The following is a 21,354-nucleotide window of genomic DNA, read 5'->3' as shown; positions in this document are numbered from 1 at the left end:
TGTGCTGGATGTAAAACCTGGAAGGTGAAGTCGTAGAAGAACTGGAAGTTTTCTCAGTGCTTGATGAGAGTTCTGTATGCAGGAGAGGCTCAGGAGGTGAATTAAAACTTGCAGCCAACCTCTGACTATTAAACACAGACATGGAGTAACGAGGAGCTGTTGCAAAAAATGGTTTCTCCGAAAACAACTGCTGAACCGAATTTAGAGTTTGCAGGGGTGTCACTCGCCTTTTTCCAGCTCTAGCTCCCTCATTAATCTCTATTTCATGGCTCTCTTCATCAAAGGATTTTAAAGCACCCTTAGCTAACTGCTCTTGATCCTTGCCATCAGTACCTCCTTCTGCTGCCTCAACACCTCCTCCTTCAGCTGGTTGCATCAGGAGAAGATGGTATACTGGAACATATGGCAGGGGACTAGCCAAGAGGTCTTCAGGATTGGCACCTAACTCTGGAGGCTTTTCCTTCTTTGGTTGTTTAGTTGTTTTTACTAATATATACCGATGCAAAGCCATAACTTGACTTGCAGCTTTATCAGCGGCCCTCTGAGCCCACTTTTTCTTCATGATCTGTAATAATAATAGATTTTATTTCTACCCCGCCCTCCCCGCCGAGGCGGCTCAGGGCGGCTCACAACAATTCTGTAACTTCTCTGGCCACCAGTAAGACTTCTGCACCGTAGCTGCTCAGCTATCAATGTAGGGAAACTGACTTTCATGAGTTGGGGAGTTTCATGAGCTCTTACAAACTCGATGAACTGAGCCTTGGTCAAAGCTACCCTTGGGTGGCCATTCTACATGTAAGGCCACCCAGTCTTTCTGACATAACACTTTGACTCATCACAGAAATGTTCCTTAAAATTCTTACACATATATTCTAGCAGAGGTTTTGACTGAATTCCACCCATGGCACCAGACATTTAGACAAGACACACTTTGAACCACAGAGGGTAGGGAGGCTGAGCTGCCAGTGGGATTCTGACAGCTCCAGACACAAAGGAAGCCTTATCCGATCATTTCCTTGGCTCAGACGCACTTGCGTGGCTGAGAACCTCTGTACCAGTGGGTAAAAAAATCTCTTAGAGGCTTCGCCTCCTCTCATTCACACACACACCACAGAAATCCTCCCAGATCCTAGCCTTTGTGCTTCAGCATCAGAATGGAGCCTACTGAACAGGGCTTAAGGGATGATCAGACCCTTCTTCTCTCCTAAAGAGAGGTAATCCAGATTCCCAGACAGTTCATACTCACAATCCTGAAGATCTTCCGATACCCTGCATACGTCGGTTCAACCAGGCGCAGAATCTTGGTTGGTTGGCCGGGCACCTTCCCCCACCGGGGCGAAGAGAGCTGGACTCGATCAAAAATGTGACCGTGGTGCCTAGTCCGTTCTTCCCACCACGAGGGTGGAAGGCAAACGGTTATGCAGCCAGCCCAAGGGGAAGGAAAAATCCTGCCCCATCATTTCCCGGCCAATCTCACCATTGTAATGTAGCAGGAAAATAACAGAGCCACACACATTACTGGTATGAAGCAAGGTTTTTTACTTTTGGTACCAAAAGCAGGGTCCAGTTGAGCAGCATAGCTCCAAAATACTGAACCTCCCCCCTGATTCTCAGACCATCTTTTTAAGCACAAAGCAAGTTTAGCAGGCAGGCTCACAAGTTTATCTGATTCAACATTCCCCATCCCCTTGTAACTCCTAGTATTTTTCCATACCTCTTGTCTCCTTCCTTTATTAGCTCCAGCAAGAAGCTTCTCAATGAAGCCCCTTTGTCTTATCCTAATACACTTCTGTGAACACACACACACTGAAGGCTGTCTGTGCTTCTAACAAATATTGCATCAGACAACCTCTTTTTGAAGGCAGAAGCATGCTTTCATTCATTATTATAGGGGTATTCATTAATTGTTCAGGGGTCTCCCTTCACTTCTCTGCTACATAAAATGGACATGAGTAAAATAAATCTTTTTGCATGCATGTGCCTGAGTTTTGTAACTGGTTATGTTGCTGAGGGACGGTGGCTCTGTGGTAGAGCATCTGCTTGGTAAGCAGAAAGTCCCAGGTTCAATCCCCGGCATCTCCAACTAAAAAGGGTCCAGGCAAATAGGTGTGAAAAACCTCAGCTTGAGACCCTGGAGAGCCGCTGCCAGTCTAAGTAGACAATACTGACTTTGATAGACCAAAGGTCTGATTCAGTATAAGGCAGCTTCATATGTTCATATATATGTTCAAATAGTTGTCACAAGTATATATTACTATATTCTATTCAAGCACCTGGAGGTTGGCACCAGTGGTTCCCTTGGAGGAAATGGCTGGTAGCATCAAGCAGCTGATACTGTGAGGAAAGCCAATGCAAGCCTTCCCTTTTGCTCCCTCTGAAGTGGCCCCTCCCTGCTGTGAACAAACATGCCTTGTCTGTTGAAGAGATGTTAACTGCTACTGTGTGTGTGGATTAAAGGCAGAAAGGTAGACAAAATGAAATAAAAAGACTGAAAGACAGAGATACAGAGAAAGAATCAGAGAAAGAACAGAAGGGGGAGGTAGAGAAAAGAGGGGAAGAAAGGAGTGAAAGAAAAATGAGAAGAAGGAAGATAGACAGGGCCCTGAGGAAAAGCAATATTGATCAGTAAGCTCCCAGCAGAGAATTGTCTCCCTCAGACATCAGTGGCCATCTGATTGTGTTCTTGCCTGACAGGGCCGGCGATGGGTGGGAGAGGGCATAGGGTGGGGGGATAGGACAGTGAGCCAATGTGATGCCACAGGGGTTAATGGACACATAACAGGCCAGTGGCTCATGGAGTTCAGGCTTAGCCAATGAGGGTCCTGGATTTGGCTTCAGCAGAGGACTTTTAGGCTTTTATTATAAAGGATTCTCAATTCACAGAACTTGTTGATAAACCAGCTGATATATATTGTGCCCTCTGCTCAGAAATCCCCTGGATTTCTCCTGTGCATTTCAATCTGTCATCCCAGCAGTACTTATGTTGCTTGGCATTCAAATATTTGTCTGTAATTAAAGCTTGCACAAGTACCTAATTTGGGAGGAAAGCATTTCCTCATTCAAACAAAAATTTGCTACGAGAATTCAGCCTTATTAAACATTTACAGCTAGATTGTAGATCTTGCTGTGCAAGGAAATTAATGCTAAGCAGTGAGGGTTAATGACAGCTTTGCTGACATAACATCTCAAACTTTTGTAAGACTAGAATAAAAGGTAGAGACAAATGTTTAGTGATAAAGTGTTTTAAATTTTTTCCATAGCCTTGGGGAAATGGCACAATCACAAATTAGTTTCAAAATGCCTTTCTGTCAGTGCCTTTTCAAGATACCACGCAGCAATTGTTCCTTGCCCTGCAATTTGAGATTATTTTACCTACTGATACCTAGAACTGAACCCATTGACCATATACATGGAAAGATGTGTCATTGTCTCCAAATCCTGGACACTTATATTATTATTTTTCTAAGTTTTAACAAATTGGAAACTACAAATTTATGATTACCTGAAAGAGAAGTTTCAGGGTCATTGGAGAGACAAGGGGACTGATTTTTTTTTCCAGACTGAAGCATCAGACCATGGGCAAAGACAAAAATCATAGCTCAAAGAGGCAGATTTAGGTCATTTTCAGACCTGAAAATGAGCCTGCCTTTGGCGGGGAGGGCGGAATATAAATAAAATAAAATAAATACCTGTAAATAAAATGAACAGTTCAAGTTCATAGCACAGAACTAGACATCAAGGAAGAGCCAGTGGGGGTGGGGGTTGCAAACAAAAAAGAGCTGACTCTGTATGCTGCCCAAAGAAAGTTTATTTTTATATACAAGCAGGAGCAAAAATATGGGTAAGGAAGCTCTTGCCTGTGTACATAATCTGTATGTGCCGCCTCACATATAAGTACCATGATCACATGTGTTCTGAGATATATGGAAAATCCAATACAAAACTTCTAAAGGTAAACTGAGCAACAATTTCTACTATGATGTATCACCACCAGCAATCATCCTCTGACCCAGCAGTATTCACCCATAAGGTTATTACACTATTAAATTCGCAAACCATAAGACAATGCTTCTCTGTTTTCTGAGAATGGGTTCACAATATGCTTCGGGCATATTGTCAAGGGAGTTCCATATCCATGGAGTGTTTCATGCTTTATAAACATATAAAAATGAAACCCTGGATTGTCATTGATTGTAGAGTGAAAACTTACTCATATTCTAGCATAATTCAATTTAAAAGAAGTGCACCATACACACACAAACACACATTAGTGGCAGTTATGTGACAATTCAATGATGATGTCAAGCAAAAGGAAGTGATTAATCAAATAACTGCTTAGATCATTTGGTATATAATGGATGTATGTGTTAACATGGACATTGCCATTGCATGGATTGTGTGCTGTTCTTCCCAGTTCAGACTTCTGATAAAAACCATCTCAGTAGCAGAAAAATGGTTCTGTCATCACTTCTATTATAATGATATGAGCATCATCTGCCTAGCTGAGAGCATAGCAACCATCTGTGGCTGATTGCAGACTTCTGGCCTAATTTTCATGTAGACTGGCCTACTTCTGACAGTACTTATATCTATCTGATACCATCAGAGAACAAGAGTTTAATTTGGCTATAGCCTGGAGGTGCTGTGATAGACAACTTTTAAATGAAGAGATGAGAAATCCAGGGCAATCCCCAATCCACTCATTTTCTTTCTTATAGGCTTCCTCAGGACTTATTTCCCGTTTTTCCATCAAATGATGCATGTTACTTAGAGTAAATAAAAGCAACAAAACAACATTAATAAAACTACAAATATACAATGAGTTAAAAAAATTCAAGCAAAAGTAAAACATTAAATGCTTTCAAAGGTCTTCTGAGACTTCCCACCCCCCAAAGGGCCTATAAAGAAAGACAAACTCCCTTTTTGGAGAAGAGACTCGCATAATTTAGGGATGGCATCCAAGAATCCTGCAGGTCCCTGCCCAATGAGCATCTGACATAAGCTTCCTGCAGCAAGCCCCACTCCTTGATGATCTTAGGCCATTTATCCCACCATCCCCAGTCCCTGCTTTCTCTTGCTACATTCCCCCTTTTGCCCCTTTCCTGTCCTCTACCTGTGCCACACCCAGGCTTGGCACTAGGGCCTCTGGCACCCCAGGTCAGCACCAGCCCAGTGCCCCCCTCACCTGTGCCTGGCCTGCTGTTGCACCTCCGCCTGCAGGGAAAGGCAGGGTGGCATGGAAGGAGGGTTGGGCAGGCTCTGCCTGAGCCGGGCCTGTGCAGTGCACTCTCGGAGGCATAGAGTGCTTCCGAGAGTGCACTGCAGAGGCGTTCTCCTCTGAGTAGAGCTTTCTTTGCAAGGGGAACCTGACTCAAAGAAGCCATGCCGACGCCCCACCCATCTGCTTTCACTTTGAAGATGAAAGCAGCTGGGTGGGGGGCGTTCTCCTCTGAGTTGGACTTCCCTTGTGAGGGAAGCCCAGCTCAGAGCAATCACATGCCAAAGTGCCATCCTGCTGCCCTCGGCTTCCCACATCTGTGACCCAAGAAGCTAAGAGCAGCAGGGTGGGGGAAGGGAGTGCCCAGAGGCACCCCATATGCGAGGTGGTACCCCAGGTGGCTGTCTATCTCACCTATTCCCCTGCACCAGCCATAGCCACACCCTTGCTTGGCTGCATTGTGGCCTCCTCTCTTCCTTACTGCTTTGCTCACTCATCCACATTGCTGTTGCCTCCTTTCTGTACTACTGCTTCATTTGTTTACCTCCTTGCCTGGCTAACTAACCTTTGCCGCTGCCTTATTCATCTACTTACACTGCCCAGTGAGCATCTGACATAAGCTTTCTGCAGCAAGCCCCACTCCTTGATGATCTTAAGCCACAAGATCTCCACTGCCTTATTCATCTACTTACAAAGAAGAGAGATTAATGGCGTAGAGGATGCAACCACAAACAAAAAGCCATGAATATAAGTAACTCATGCACTTTATATTAATTTCAAAAAAAGCAATGATAGAACATTTACAACAATCCAATAAAGACAATATAAAATGCAATGTGTGCAGTTCTTTCCACATGGAATACAATAAATGGCAGTCTTTTAACTGTGTTTCACATTCTAAACTCTTCAGATGAGTAAGTACAGAAAGTGCTAGTGCTGATCCTCTAAAGTTCCAATAAAGTGCTTCCAAGTAAATCCTGTCACTTTTAGTATGTTCACGTGATTTCCCAAAGAAATGTATCTCCCAATGGAATGGACATTTTCAAGTCTCTGATGAATACCATTGACTTGTGGTCATCATTTCAGTTGACTTGTGGGCATCATTTCAGTCCATATCCTTCAGTAGTGGGCAGCAAGATTTCAAGCACTAATTTTCTGGAGAAACATTTCTCTCAAAGGCCAAGATCTCACAACTTAACATGGCAATGTTTCATTCCCTCAATTGAGTTTGGTTGATGTTTTAAAGTGCCCTCACCTTATTTCCCCTTCAGATTTCTCTGCATACCTGGGAGCTGTCACAGGTCTGTTGAAAAATCCATTTTCTCTTTACATGGCCCTACTGTGTGGATATTCTGGCCTGCGTTTAATCCTCTCAACCCATGCCGTGCCCAAACTGTCACTTTGGAGCCTCCCCTTCTCTGATGTAATGTACCACATGTCACAGTGTCATGTCCCTCCTGACCCCATGCCACAGGTCCTTGGACCTCCTACCCCCTCAGGGCTCAAGTTAGTCCTTATAACCTCTGACCCAACGTCCCCCAGGTGTGCATTTGACAGTACCCCTATCCTGCTGTTTAGATACACCCCCAACACCTTTGTGCTGCTTTCACTTTGGTTTGGGTTGACATTCAAGTTACTCAAATATACATAGAGGCTACTGCCTTTTCTGCAGACAAAGCTCACTGCAGTATACTCCAGAGAATCCTAGCAGTCAAGCCTCTAAGATGACTTCACATTTTTGTGCCTGCCCTCTGCACCATTCTTTTTTCTCCGATTTATTTGGTCTGTATTTGCTTGTATTCTACATCTACAGCCAAAGCCCACATTTTATGCTTCTGGTTGTAATGTCACTTGTGACCTGTGAAGTGTGGCATCCAATTGCCACTGACTTGGCTGAGTACACATGCAAGTGATGGGACACACCACGCCCACCCCTTTGCCTCCCATCCCCTTTGGCTCAGAGCCACTGGGCTACAAGAAGATTTATCCCCCACCCTTCTCTCTGAATCAGAGACTCAGAGTGGCTTACAATCTCCTATATCTTTTCCCACCACAACAGACACCCTGTGAGGTGGGTGGGGCTGAGAGGGCTTTCACAGCAGCTGCCCTTTCTTTTCTTTTTTTTTCCAATGTATATTTTTATTATTATTATACATTATCCATTTCTCTACATGATTTCTGATATCCATTTTACATTTTCCCCCAACCCACCCCCCTTAGTCTATACATCCTTTTCTTCTTCCAGCCAGGGACAAAGGACTTGAAGCTTCCACTGAATGTCCACTCTCCTTTCTTCCTTCACCCATTTCAGATAGGCCTGCCACTTTTCTTTGATTCTTGATCTTCTTTCCTCCCATGATTCTTCTTGTGACATTGTAGCAGCTATATCTGACTGGACAAAATCAAAGAGATAGTTATGCCAAGTTCTTTCCTTCCATTTACTTTTATCCTTCCATCCTGCCGCTATTACTGCTTTACCTGCTGATATCATTGCTTTTAGTAAATCTTGATTATTCTTCCCTATTTTTTCATTCCCTAATAAACTCATCTGCATTAGTTCAAAGTTAATTCTCGGCTCTACCTGAAAGAATTTCTTTATCATTCTCACTACCATATCCCATAGTTTCTTGGCCTCAGGGCACTCCCACCACATGTGGGTATACCATCCCTTCTCTTTCTTACAGTGCCAACACTTGGGGCTCAACCCAGGAAACATATTGGCTAAAGTAGCCAGAGTTCTATACCATTTGGTAAAAAATTTCAATTCCATTTCTCTAACCTTATGTATCTTAACTTTTTTTAAACCTTCCATTATCTTCTCCCCTGTTCGTTTCGTTATTTGGCCTTCTAAACTCTATGACCGTTGAAGGTAACTTATTGCTCCTTTGTTGCCTGAATTCATACTCCTGTATAGGATGCCTACTAATCCTTTTTTTGTTTTGCTCATTAATTTGTAAAACTTTTCCATAGGTTCTTCTTCATTTAAATTACTCTTCTCCACTTCCTTCTTAACTTTAGTATACAATCCTGTAGCCTTAAGCCAGTATTGTATTCCTACAACTTCTTGAAACTCATGTAATGGTTTTAACTTATCTAGTATTAACAAATCTTCTACCCTTCTAAATCCTTTAGCCTTAAGTAGTTCGCTCCACCTATGCTCCTTATCTCCTTCCCTCAACGTTTCTAATGGCGTCCATCTAGATACCCGATTCAGCCATTTCGGTTGCCATTTCTTCCAAACATTTAGCCCATTTTTCCTTGGTCCCATGTTTAAATTAAGTTCCTTCGCCCCCATGTTCGTAAAGATGCCATGTTTTCCTACCCCATTGTTAGCTTCATTCTCAAACCTTATCCATTTCTGATCCCCTTCCTTCTCTATCTCTAATAATGCCTTAAGTTGAAATGCTTCATAATAATTGACTATATCTGGGACTCCCCATCCGAGTTCCGATTTATGATTGTATGCTAATTTTTTTGGGAATTTAAGTTTCCTACTACCAAATATCCATTCCCTTATTTTAGTGTTCCAGTTAATCATTTTTTGCTTATCTAACTCCAATGGTATCGTTTGAAAAAGGTACAACAACCTTGGCATCCAGAACATCGATACACTCTTTACTCTAGTGGTCAAACTCATCGTCCTTTTCCCCCACTGCTGCATATCCCTCTCTATCTTCTCCCAGATTTTATTATAATTTCCCTTCACTATCCTGTTAATATTCTTATAAATTTCTATCCCTAGATATTTAAATTTCTTAACTCCCATCCCCATATTAGTTATCCTATTAATCTCTTTCCTTTCTTCCAAACCAACATTAAAGTACATTATTTCAGACTTTCCCATGTTTATTCTTAAACCTGACACGGCTTCAAAATCCTCTAAAATAATTTTTGTTTCCCTAATGGCTTCTTTCGGGTTAGATATTGTCATGATTATATCATCTGCAAATAAGTTGATTTTTATTTCCTCCTTTCCCATTCTACAGCCTTCTATTCTCCCTGAATTCCTGATCCTTTCTGCTAATTGCTCTACCGCCATTATAAACAGGGATGGGGAAAGTGGACACCCCTGCCTCACACCCCTCTCAATTGGGAGCTGATCCGTATGTTCGTTATTTACTCTTACCACTGCTGACCCCTCCCTATAGACCTCTTGAATGGCTTTTAAGAATAGTGGCCCAATCCCACACTTCTTCATTATGGACCATAAGAATTCATGGGACAGCGTATCAAATGCCTTGTATACATCTAATTTAAGCAAAGCAAGTTGCCCAGAATGTTTATGGTACAATACATTTAATATATTCCTTATAGGATATGCAATACTCCTATTCTTCACAAAACCATATTGATCCTCTTTTATTATATAAGGTAATATGTTCCTTAGCCTATTTGCTAAAACTTTAGCGAATATTTTGTAGTCCTGGTTAAGTAGACTTATTGGTCTATATGAACCCACTTCCCGAGGATCCTTCTGGGGTTTTAATATTACGGTTATTTCAGCCATTCTCCAAGAGTCGGGAGCTTTCCCTCCCTTCAATATAGCATTAAACACTTGTTGTAATTTGGGGATCAGTAACTCCTTCATCTCCCTATAAAAATCCGCAGTAAAGTCGTCTGGCCCTGGGGATTTACCCACTTTTAAATTGTCCACAACTTCCTCTATTTCTTGAACTGTTATTTCCTTCTCCAAACTCTCTTTATCTATGTCTTCCAACACTTCTCCACTTTCTTCAATATGTTCTGTTATATCCCTCCTGGCGTATAACTCTTTATAGAATTCTTGAAACGCTTGCCTAATTTCTCTCGGGTTCTGCGTGACCTTTCCTTGTTTCTTTATACTTTCCACCTTTTGCTTTTCTTTCCTAGTCTTGAGATAATTAGCCAGTCTCCTAACGGAATGTATTGAATCTCTTTGAAACTCATTTCTTACCATGGTTTGTTTTTTCCATAATGCCCTTGAATCCATAAAGTCCAATTGTTTCCTAATCTCGTCGATCTTTTTTTTCCTATCAGGGCAGAATCTAATACCTTGATTGCTCTGCAGTGCACCTAATTCCTGGAGTTTCTGTGTCTTGTTAGCATACCATTCTTTTTTTATTTCTTTCTCCTTCATCATACAATGACCTATTAAAACTGCCTTTGCCGCTTCCCACAAGATATTTGTGGCCACTGTTCCCTTATTTTCTCTAAAATATTGTTTTATTTGATTTTCCATATATGGTCTATTTTCTTTTTTTAATAAAACCATACTGTTAAATCTCCAGGTCCTTCCAATTTGCTCGTTTTTTATCACCAGTTCTATATTCAGTGGAGCATGGTCTGAAATCCATATTGGATGGGTTGTTACTTTCCTCAACTCCCAATTATTTGATTTTTTAAGAAATATATAATCTATACAAGAAGCTGTCTTGTGTCTACTTGATAAATGTGTCGGCTTTGGAACCAAACCTAAGGCCTCATGCGCTTCTACCAAATTCCTTTTCCACCTAGCCTCCTTCTCCTTGATCATATCTATGTTAAAGTCTCCTGCTATAATAACTTCTCCCTCTGAGAATTTCTGAACTTTTTGCATAACATTATTCAAAAATCTCCTCTGTCCTGTATTTGGGGCATATATATTTATCAGCGTTATTATTCTATTCTGAAACCTACCTTTAATGAACAAATATCTCCCTTCCCTATCACTAACGAGATCTAATGTCCTAATATCAATCCTTGTGTGTACTAAAATTGCTACTCCCCTCGTCTTAGTTCTACTTCTTGCTTCAGCCAATACTTTCCACACTGGGTGTTTAATCAACAGTTTAATGTCATCCTTTGCCTTATGTGTTTCCTGTAAATACATTATATCTATATTTTGTTGTTTTACCAGTCTTGTTAATCTATATCTTTTCAGGTCTGAACTTAGTCCATTGACATTCAGTGAGAGCATTTCCAAAGTTTTAGCCATAATCATTCGCCTCCCCTCCCTTCCCTGGCTGGATAACAAGGTCTATTTTGCTTCTCCCCTTTCTCCCTTTCCCCCTCCCACACCCTTTCCCCCCACTCTTCCCCATCATCCCCCCTCCCCTCTTCTGGTATAGGGCTCACATTTGGGTTGATCTCTCCACCCTCCCTATACCTTTAGGTGGGCACACCTCCCCCCCCTCCTGGATCTTTTATTGTTTCCTTCCTTCACTTAAGACCGTAATATCCCCTCCCTCTTATTTATGGGGTACTTCCCTTTTTTAGAAGTTCCTCCTTCTCCTTAGACGTCTTATAGTCTCGTCCTCTGTCGTTTCTCCTGACGTGTAGAGGGCCCCTCCTCTGGTTCATCGACATTAAACTCTTCCTCTGGTTGAGTTCCTGTTTCCCCTGGGTCCAAACCCATCTTCTCCAAGAGTTTCTTTGCTTCAGCTGGGTTCCTTGCTGTGAGTCTTTTGCCTTCTTTATAGATTACAACAGTGGCTGGGTAAGCCCATGTAAACAATATCTTGTTCTGATAGAGTTTATCTGCAAATGGCTTCATTTGTCTTTTTTCTTCCAGTGTCTCACTGCAAAAGTCTTGTCTCACATATACCCTTTTCCCTTTAAATTCCAGTCCCTTCTTCTTCTTTAAAGCCAAAAACACTTGCTGCTGCACTTTTTCTCTTGTGAATTTAACAATCACTGGTCTAGGATCTCCTCCTGATCTTCTGGTTCTAAGCCTATGAACTCTTTCAACCTGATCAGCATTAATCATAACACCTGTTTGCTGTTCTGAAAGCCAATTTATTATCCCATCTTCCAAGTGTCGTGAGTCAATGTCTTCTGAAATACCATGGACGATAAGGTTAGCCCTTCTTGCTCTGTCAGAGAGGCTTTTAATCTGTTCCTTTAAATGAACTATGTCCTTCTTATTTGTTGAAGCTGCCTTATCTGCTTTGTTGGCCAGCTGCCTAATATCTTGCAGTTCCTTGTTTATCTGACTAACTTCATTTTTTATCTCAGCAACAGTTTCCTCTATCTTGTTCTGAGATTGCATCATTAAAGCCTGAAATTGTGCTATTTGTTCCGAAAGCTGTTTCACTGTAGTGGCAGCCATTTCTATCCTGCTAATTACTGCCTCCGTTTCTTATCTGTTTTGCCAAAATACTCCCTTTATCTCACTGCTAGCTCTCTTCTGAGCACGCCTTTTACTTCTTTGACTCTCTAGCCTCACTGCCAAACTTCAATATTTACTTATCTTTCGGTCCTAATCTCTTTTCTTATCTGGAGAGGGGCGAGCCAAGGCTTCTTCTCTTTAGAGCGTGCGCATTTCCAGCAACTGCCCTTTCAAGAAGAAAAAGAAGATATTGGATTTATATCCCACCCTCCATTCCGAAATCTCAGAGCGGCTCACAATCTCCTTTACCTTCCTTCCCCACAACAGACACCCTGTGAGGTGGGTGGGGCTGGAGAGGGCTCTCACAGCAGCTGCCCTTTCAAGGACAACCTCTGCCAGAGCTATGGCTGACCCAAGGCCATGCTATCAGGTGCAAGTGGAGGAGTGGGGAATCAAACCCAGTTCTCCCAAGATAAGAGTCTGCACACTTAACCATTACACCAAACTGGCTCTCCAAGGACAACTGCTGTGATAGCTATGGCTAACCCAAGGCCATTCCAGCAGCTGAACACAGACAACTCATAGAGGGATGCAAGTTCAGTGGCTGGCTGCTGGTCTGTTGGGAGGGATTATGTTCCAAGAAGTTTTTTAAATTTTAAAATAAGTAGGTGCCATTTTAATGCTAGGCTTCTGGAGACTGCCAAAATATCCCCCCCCCCCCAAAAAAATGTTGTCCACTGAAGCATTATATTGAGAAACATTTTCAAAGCTTTCCCATTTCACAGTCAATTTCATTCTGTGCTGATAATCATCCCCCTTTATTTTGTTAGTTTGTCCATCCTTGTTCCACTGCTGGGTCCTCTGTGCCTGCCACTCCTGCCTTCCTCTGTCAGTTCAGGAGACTTCCAAGGCACCGGTACTGCACTCCTTCCAGATGGCATTGGGGCAGTTTATAAAGTACTTCAGCTGGGAAGTGAGGCAAGGGGATAAATAGTCATGAATATACTCTCAGGTAAGCTGGAGAAACAGTGAACTGACAGCAAATCAAAAGTTGAAAGATGAAAATCAATGCAGAACTTAAAAAAAAATTATGGTAATGCAAGGTGAAAGTGAGAGGAAATGCAGAATGAAAAAAATAACATAACAGAGAGGCACTGTGAAAGCAAGGAAACCCACTGGCGCAGAAAGGACCTGAAAGATGAAAGTATTTCTTGAAATACTAAAAGCTGTTATAAATAATGTTGATTCCCAAAACAACTAGATTTCCCAAAACACACACACACACATAAAATGTAGAGGTGCTAGTTTTGCTAATTCTCATTCCAATATATCATGTGTCTTCTAAGCAAAAAGAGAGTTCAAGACAGTTATGGAGATTTCAGCTTACTCTCATTGAAGTCCATTTCCTGAAGTACTACTACTGCATTAGCTACAATGGTACATTATTAATTGTCCAGTAAAATAAATTTAATGGTAATTAAACTTATCTCTTGATTAGATCCCCTTTGAGAAATGCAGGAATTGAATGGGTAGGATGAAAAATGAATTTTACCAGTTTAATTGGCACAACTTGAGAGCATTAGATGTCTGTTGGAGCAGATTCAAAGAGTGGGGGGTAATATATTGTATGAAAACAATCATCTGCAGCTTGGCCTAGAAGGCAAATATGGGAGGCTCAGCAGCTGAGCACTCAGTTACAAGTGTAATTATACTGGACCCAGCATAATCCTTAAGAACTATCCTCAAAGAAACTAGTTTCCAACTCTGGTTTAGGGAATTTCTGGAGATATAGGGGCAGTGCCTTGGGAAGGTAGAGTTTGGAGAGGGAGCTCAGCACGAATGTGATGCATGCAGTCATCTATTTTTTCCAGTACAACTAATCTCTGGAATCTGCAAGTCAGCTGTAATTCTGGGAAAACTTGAAACCCTACCTGGAAGCCCTTAACAGAGTCATTAAAAGTCAGCTAGACCCCCATCAATGTGAGGAGTACAATGTCCTTCATTGTTTCTGCCTTTTCAACCAGCGTTATCTTTAAAAAGCTATTATGAAGGTAGAATGCCAGCAGGGGGCTGAGGGCTTTCCAGTGTTTTGCACTGAGTGTCACATGTATGACTATCTGCCCACTGGACAGAAGTCTTGGGTGTGTGCTCGATGCAAGGAGCTCCTGGTCCTCAGGGAATGAGTTTGCACCCTTGAGGCCGAGGTGGCTGACCTGGAGAAGCAGAGACAGTCAGTTAGGCACTTGGAGAAGACTCTCAGATGAGCGCACTCTGAACATGGCAGCCCTGTTGCTGCCAGGGAGCATGAGGGTTGAGAGGGAACAGGGCACCATGCTGAGGATAAGGGGAATGCACCCTCAGAAGGGACCTCTTCTTCAGTTGGCGAGCAGGTATCCTTTCACGCCAAGGAACCATCCCTAGGCAGGGAGGGGGGGATCTTGGTAGTTGGTGATTTGATCCTTAAGCAAGTAGACAGCTGGGTGACAAAACTGCATACTGGCCATATGGTGATTTGTCTGCTTGGTGCGAAGGTAGCGGACATGTTGTAGATAGGATGATAGACAGTGCTGGGGAGGAGCCAGCGGTCATGGTGCATGTTGGTACCAATGATGTGAAGAAATGCAATCGTGAGGTCCTGGAGGAAAAATTTAGGCTGCTAGGCAGGAGACTCAAGGCCAGGACATCCAAGGTAACCTTCTCAGAAGTGCTTCCAGTTCCATGCACAAGGCTGGAGAGACAGGCACAAATTAGGAGTCTCAATGCGTGGATGAGACAATGGTATAGGGAGGAAGGGTTTAAGTTTGTTAGGCACTGGGATGTTTTTTGGAACAAGCGGGAGCTGTACAAAAGAGACGGTCTCCACTTGTCCCCAGAAGGAACCAGGCTGCTGGCACTTAAAATCAAAAAGGTGGCAGAGCAGTTTTTAAACTGAATCTTGGGGGAAAGCTGACAGGAGATGAAATGTCTTTGGTTCGGGATGACTCATCTCAAAGAGATGAAGGGTTAGCTGTTACTTTTCTACCGGGTAATGGATTAGAGTCGTCCACTGAGGTGGTGACAAACAGTATGGACTGTCTGCCAAAGTCTCAAGGCAGCAGGAGGAAGGTTGTGGGCCAAAGTTGCTTGGAAAATTATAGATGTTTATATACAAATGTTAGAAGTGTCCCGGGTAAAATCAGGGAGTTGGAATGCTTAGTGTTGGGGGGAAACATAGACATTGTGGGTATTTCAGGAATTTGGTGGAATGAGGAGAATCAATGGGACACAGTGATTCCTGGATATAAATTATATTGGAAGGATAGGGAAGGAAGGGTTGGAGGTGGGGTGGCTCTGTATGTCAGAGGGGGCATTCAGTCCAGTAAGATTGAGAAGGTCAGAGAATTAGATTCTCTTCTAGAAATGCTTTGAGTCTAAATAGCGGGCTCAAAAGGAAGTTTAACTATGAGAGTTTGTTATCGCCCACCGGATCAAAAGATAGAGGATGATTATAATATGATGAAAGAATTAAAGATAGCGGCTAAAAGTAAAAACTATGTCATAATAGGTGATTTTAACTACTCACAGATTGATTGGGTCAATATGTGTTCTGGTCGAAAGAGATTGAGTTTCTAGACACTCTCAATAACTGTGCTATGGAGCAGATGGTCACCAGGGGTGGGACGATCCTGGATTTGGTCCTAAGCAATGCCAAGACATGGTGAGAAGTATAAAAATGATTGCACCACTTGGTAGCAGTGACCATAATGTTATTGATTTCACCATTTGTATAAATAGGGAGTTGCCACAAAAGACCAACACAACTACTTTTAACTTTAAAAGGGGTAAATTCTCTGACATGAGGAGACATGTGAAGAGGAAACTGAAGGGAAAGGTAAATGGGGTCAAAACCCTTGGGGATGCTTGGAGGCTATTTAAAAGTATAGTTCTGGAAGCTCAGATAAAATATATACCACAAGTCAGGAAAGGCACAAATAGGTATTTTAAAAAGCCTGCATGGTTAATGAAAAAAGTAATGGACATTGTAAAAGGTAAGAAGGATTCCTTTAACCAATGGAAAGCTAGTCCAAGTGAGGTTAATAAAAGGGAACATAGGCTGTGGTAAATCAAATGCAAGACTGTGATCAGGCAGGCTAAAAGGGACTAAGAGGAGCATATTGCAAAAAACATAAAGACCAACAATAAAAATTTCTTCAAATATATTAGAAGCAGGAAACCAGCCAGGGAGGCAGTGGGGCCCTTGGATGACCAAGGGGTCAAAGGATTACTGAAGGAGGATAGGGAAATGGCTGAAAAGCTGAATGCATTTTTTGCCTCCATCTTCACTGTGGAAGATGAGAAGTGTTTGCCCACTCCAGAACTGCTAATTTTGGGAGGGATGTTGAAAGACCTGAGTCAGATTGAGGTGACGAGAGAGGAGGTCCTACAACTGATAGACAAATTAAAAACTAATAAGTCACCAGGTCCAGATGGCATACATCTGAGAGTTCTGAAAGAATTCAAAGGTGAACTTGTGGATCTCCTGACAAAAATATGTAATCTTTCATTGAATTTTTTCTCTGTTCCTGAGGACTGGAATGTAGCAAATGTCACCCCCATCTTTAAAAAGGATTCCAGAGGAGATCCGGGAAATTACAGGCCAGTCAGTCTGATTTCAATACCAGGAAAGTTAGTGGAAACCATTATCAAAGAGAGAATGAGCAGGCACATTGATGAACAAAAGTTATTGAGGAAGACTCAGCATAGGTTCTGTAAGGGAACATCTTGTCTCACTAACTTGTTAAAGTTCTTTGAGGGGGTGAACAAACATGTGGACAAGGGGCCCCAATAGATATTGTTTACCTTTACTTCCAGAAAGCTTTTGATAAAGTTCCTCTTCAAAGGCTCCTAAGTAAGTTCAAGAGTCATGGGGTAAAAGGACAAGTCCTCTTGTGGATCAAAAACTGGCTAATTAATAGGAAACAGAGAGTGAGTATAAATGGGTAATTTTCTCAGTGGAGGATGGTAAGCAGTGGGGTGCTGCAGGGCTCAGCACTGGATCTGATGCTTTTTAACTTGTTCATTAATGATTTGGAGTTGGGAGTAAGCAATGAAGTGGGTAAGTTTGCGGATTACACTAAATTGTTCAGGATGGTGAGAACCAGAGAGGATTGTGAGACACTCCAAAGGGATCTATTGAGACTGGGCGAGTGGACGTAAATGTGGCAGATGAGGTTCAAGGTGGCCAAGTGCAAAGTAATGCACATTGGGGTAAAAAATCCTAACTATAAATACAAGTTGATGGGATGTGGACTGGCAGAGACTGACCAAGAGAGAGGTCTTGGGTTCAAGGTAGATAACTCACTGAAAATGTCGAGACAGTGTGCGATTGCAATAAAAAAGGCCAATGCCATGCTGGGAATTATTAGGAAGGGAATTGAAAACAAATCAACCAGTCTCATAATGCCCCTATATAAGTCAATGGTGCGGCCTCATTTGGAGTACTGTGTACAATTCTGGTCATTGCACCTCAAAAAAGATATTATAGCTTTGGAAAAAGTACAGAAAAGGGCAACTAGAATGTTTAAAGGGTTGGAAAACTTTCTCTATGAAGAAAGATTAAAACACTTGGGGCTCTTTAGCTTGGAGAAATGTCGACTGAGGGGTGACATGATAGAGGTTTACAAGATGATGCATGGGATAGAGAAGGTAGAGAAAGAAGTACTTTTCCCCTTTCTCACAATACGAGAACTCGTGGATATTCAATGAAATTGCTGAGCAGTTGGGTTAGAACTGATAAAAGGAAGTACTTCTTCACCCAAAGGGTGATTAACACATGGAATTCACTGCCACAGGAGGTGGTGGCAGCTACAAGCATAGCCAGCTTCAAGAAGGGATTGGATAAACATATGGAGCAGAAGTCCATCAGTGGCTATTAGCCACAGCGTATTGTTGGAACTCTCTGTCTGGGGCAGTGATGCTTTGTATTCTTGGTGCTTGGGGGGGCACAGGGGGAGGGCTTCTGGTGTCCTGGCCCCACTCATGGACCTCCTGATGGTGCCTGTTTTTTTTTGCCACTGTGTGACATAGAGTGTTGGACTTGGTGGGCCATTGGCCTGATCCAACATGGCTTCTCTTATGTTCTTATTTTCTTATCTTGGTAAGGATTCAGTTTCAACATTTGTTTACCCAAATAAAGTGCAGCACATCATAGCTCTGCAAAAAAAAAAAAAATACCTCCCTATAATTCAAACAAAACCACCAAAGCATATGCAGAGGTAAGAGCCACCACCATCACAAAGGCAATCAGATAATCAGATATTCTTGGGCCTAACTGAGAAGAAATATTTCTTCCCATCTTCTTTGTTGGTTTTCACCAAAGAAGTTTTGGTTCTGCTCTTGAGTCAACCTGTCTTTAACGTTATATACCTTGATTCTCTAATGAAAAACCTGAATGCTTGCCTTTAAGAGAATGTGTTCCAAACAGCAATACTTTTGCCTGACTTGTGCATTTAGTATTTTAATACACACAGTAAAACAGTCTCTGTTACAGAACAGAAACATCTTCTGTGCATGACCAGCTATGCCTATCAAGCTGTAAGATTCAAGGTAAACTAGAAGTGTCCTCCACCAGACTGAAAAAAATGACTTTCTGATTGAATAGAAGTAATAAACTAAGGGGCTGTAAAAGAATTAAGAAGAACAAAAGAAGTCTGACCCTTCAAGTCACTGTACTGATCAGAGTGAACATTGTTTAAGAAACCAGCAAAAAGAAAGTGAAGTAAGTAAACAAACAAGGGACCAGGAGATAATAAATTATACAATAATTTTCAACTGTCCACCTCTTCTTCCTGCTTCCCCACATATCCCAGTTCTGTTGCCTCATCAGTTTTTAAATTGTGATCTTTTAATGAGGGACCTTTATTGAGAAACAACAATAACATTAAGTGCTGTTGTGTTAGCTTTTATGGATGGTGGTAATATTATTTCTTAGCTGTTTAGAAATTCTTTGAATTGGAAGTTTGGATAATAATATATTTTTTAAAACTAATGTATTTATTGGGGGGAGGAATAAAAAAACTAAAAACTGATCTGTCTTGCAAGATTATATCTTGTCAATAAATCACAAGACTAACTTTTTCATTATATACCATCTGAAATTAAATGATTACTAATCAGTAATCAGTTTATATAATATACCGTATTTTTCGGACCATAAGACGCACTCCCCCCCCCAAAAAAAAGTGGGGGGGAAGTGTGTGCGTCTTATAGTCCGAAGGTACGTGCCTTCCGGGGGGGGCGATCCGCTGCCTCTGCCTCCAATCCGGCGCTTCCCCCGCGCCTGCCTGTCTGGCTCCATCAGGGAGGCATCTGGATCGGGGTGGCTCGGCAGTGCTGATGTTGTTAGACCTATCGGCTGCGTTCGATACGGTCGACCATCGGTTACTGACTTGCTGCCTTGCCGACACGGGGATTCAGGGGTTGGCCTTACAGTGGCTTTCCTCTTTTCTTGAAGGTCGGGGACAAAGGGTCGCGATTGGGGGTGAACTATCCCGGAGGCGCACGCTTGATTGCGGAGTGCCTCATGGGGCGGTTCTCTCCCCGATGTTATTTAACATCTATAGGTGTCCCCTTGCCCAGATTGCCCGAAGGTATGGGCTGGGGGGTCATCAGTATGCTGATGACACCCAGCTCTATCTGCTTATGGACGGCCGACCGGTCTGCGCCCCTGAAAATCTGGATCGGGCGTTACAGGCCGTGGCTGAGTGGCTCAGACTGAGTGGACGGAGGCTAAATCCGGCGAAGACAGAGGTCCTTTGCTTGGGTCGTCGGGGACCGGGGGGGGGGAAATCCCCCTGCGAGTTTTTGACGGTGCGCCGTTGATAGCAGCGGACAGGGTCAAGAGCCTGGGGGTACTATTGGAGCCCTCCTTAAAGATGGAGGCTCAAATAGCAGCCACTGCCAAGTCCACGTTTTTCCATCTTAGGCGGGCAAGGCAGTTGGCTCCCTTCCTGGATCGCGACGATCTAACAACAGTGATCCATGCTACAGTCACCTCGAGGTTGGACTACTGCAATGCCCTCTACATGGGGCTGCCCCTGTGCCGAACTCGGAAATTGCAGTTGGTGCAGAATGCCGCGGCCCGGCTGTTATTGGGGCTCCCAAGATGGGAGCACATTCGGCCAGGTCTTCGGGTTCTGCACTGGCTGCCAATAATATACCGAGTCTGGTACAAGGTGCTGGTCATTACCTTTAAAGCCCTATATGGCCTAGCACCTGCCTACCTGAAGGACCATCTCTCCCCACATGTTCCCCAGAGAGTACTGAGATCGGGAACCCAAAATCTTCTCGTTATCCCTGGGCCAAAAGAAGCCCGCCTAACATCTACTAGGGACAGGGCCTTCTCTGTTATGGCCCCTTCATGGTGGAACCAGCTGCCGGAAGAGGTGAGGGCCCTGCGGGACCTTACTCAGTTCCGCAGGGCCTGTAAGACAAGCCTCTTTCGGCTGGCTTACACCTAACTGACATAGGAAATTAAATGTAGCCCTATCAGATTCTTGTTATGCATACTGCCGCAATGCTTACATGTTTTTAAATGTTTTAAATGTTTAAATATCTTAGATACCTAACTTAAAATTTTATGTTTGATTTATCTGTTGTAAGCCGCCCTGAGCCACCTTGGTGGGAAGGGCGGGATATAAATTATAAATAAAAATAATAATAATAAAAAATCTTCTTCAGGCAAGTGCTGGGATCGCTTCACGTGGCCCCATCGCAAATCCAGCACTTCGCAAGCGCCGGCTGCAGAGGGGGCAGCGTGCTTCCTCTTTGTCTGCCTGCCTGGCTCCACCTCTGATGCTTAAAGCAAGCGCTGGGATCGCTCCCTCCGCCCTCCAATCCCAGCGCTTGCTTTAAGCATCACAGCTGAAGCCAGGCACACAGGCAAGGAGGAAGCACCCGCCCCCTCCGCAAACCCAGCGCTTCGCGAGCACCGGCTGTGGAGAGGGCAGCGTGCTTCCTCCTTGTCTGTCTGCCTGGCTCCACCTCTGATGTTTAAAGCAAGCGCTGGGATCGCTCCCTTTGCCCTCTGATC

At 43.0% G+C, this 21,354-nt stretch overlaps 1 protein-coding gene across 1 annotated transcript in view; it reads left to right on the top strand.

The window, feature by feature from the left end:
- Window positions 1-21,354, top strand: part of SPTLC1 (serine palmitoyltransferase long chain base subunit 1) — a 197,771-nt gene that overhangs the window by 11,566 nt on the left and 164,851 nt on the right. The window lies entirely within an intron of this gene.

Source organism: Heteronotia binoei, chromosome 4 (genome assembly GCF_032191835.1).
Source record: "Heteronotia binoei isolate CCM8104 ecotype False Entrance Well chromosome 4, APGP_CSIRO_Hbin_v1, whole genome shotgun sequence".
Taxonomy (NCBI): Eukaryota; Metazoa; Chordata; class Lepidosauria; order Squamata; family Gekkonidae; genus Heteronotia; species Heteronotia binoei.
This window is presented reverse-complemented; position numbering and strand designations above follow the sequence as displayed.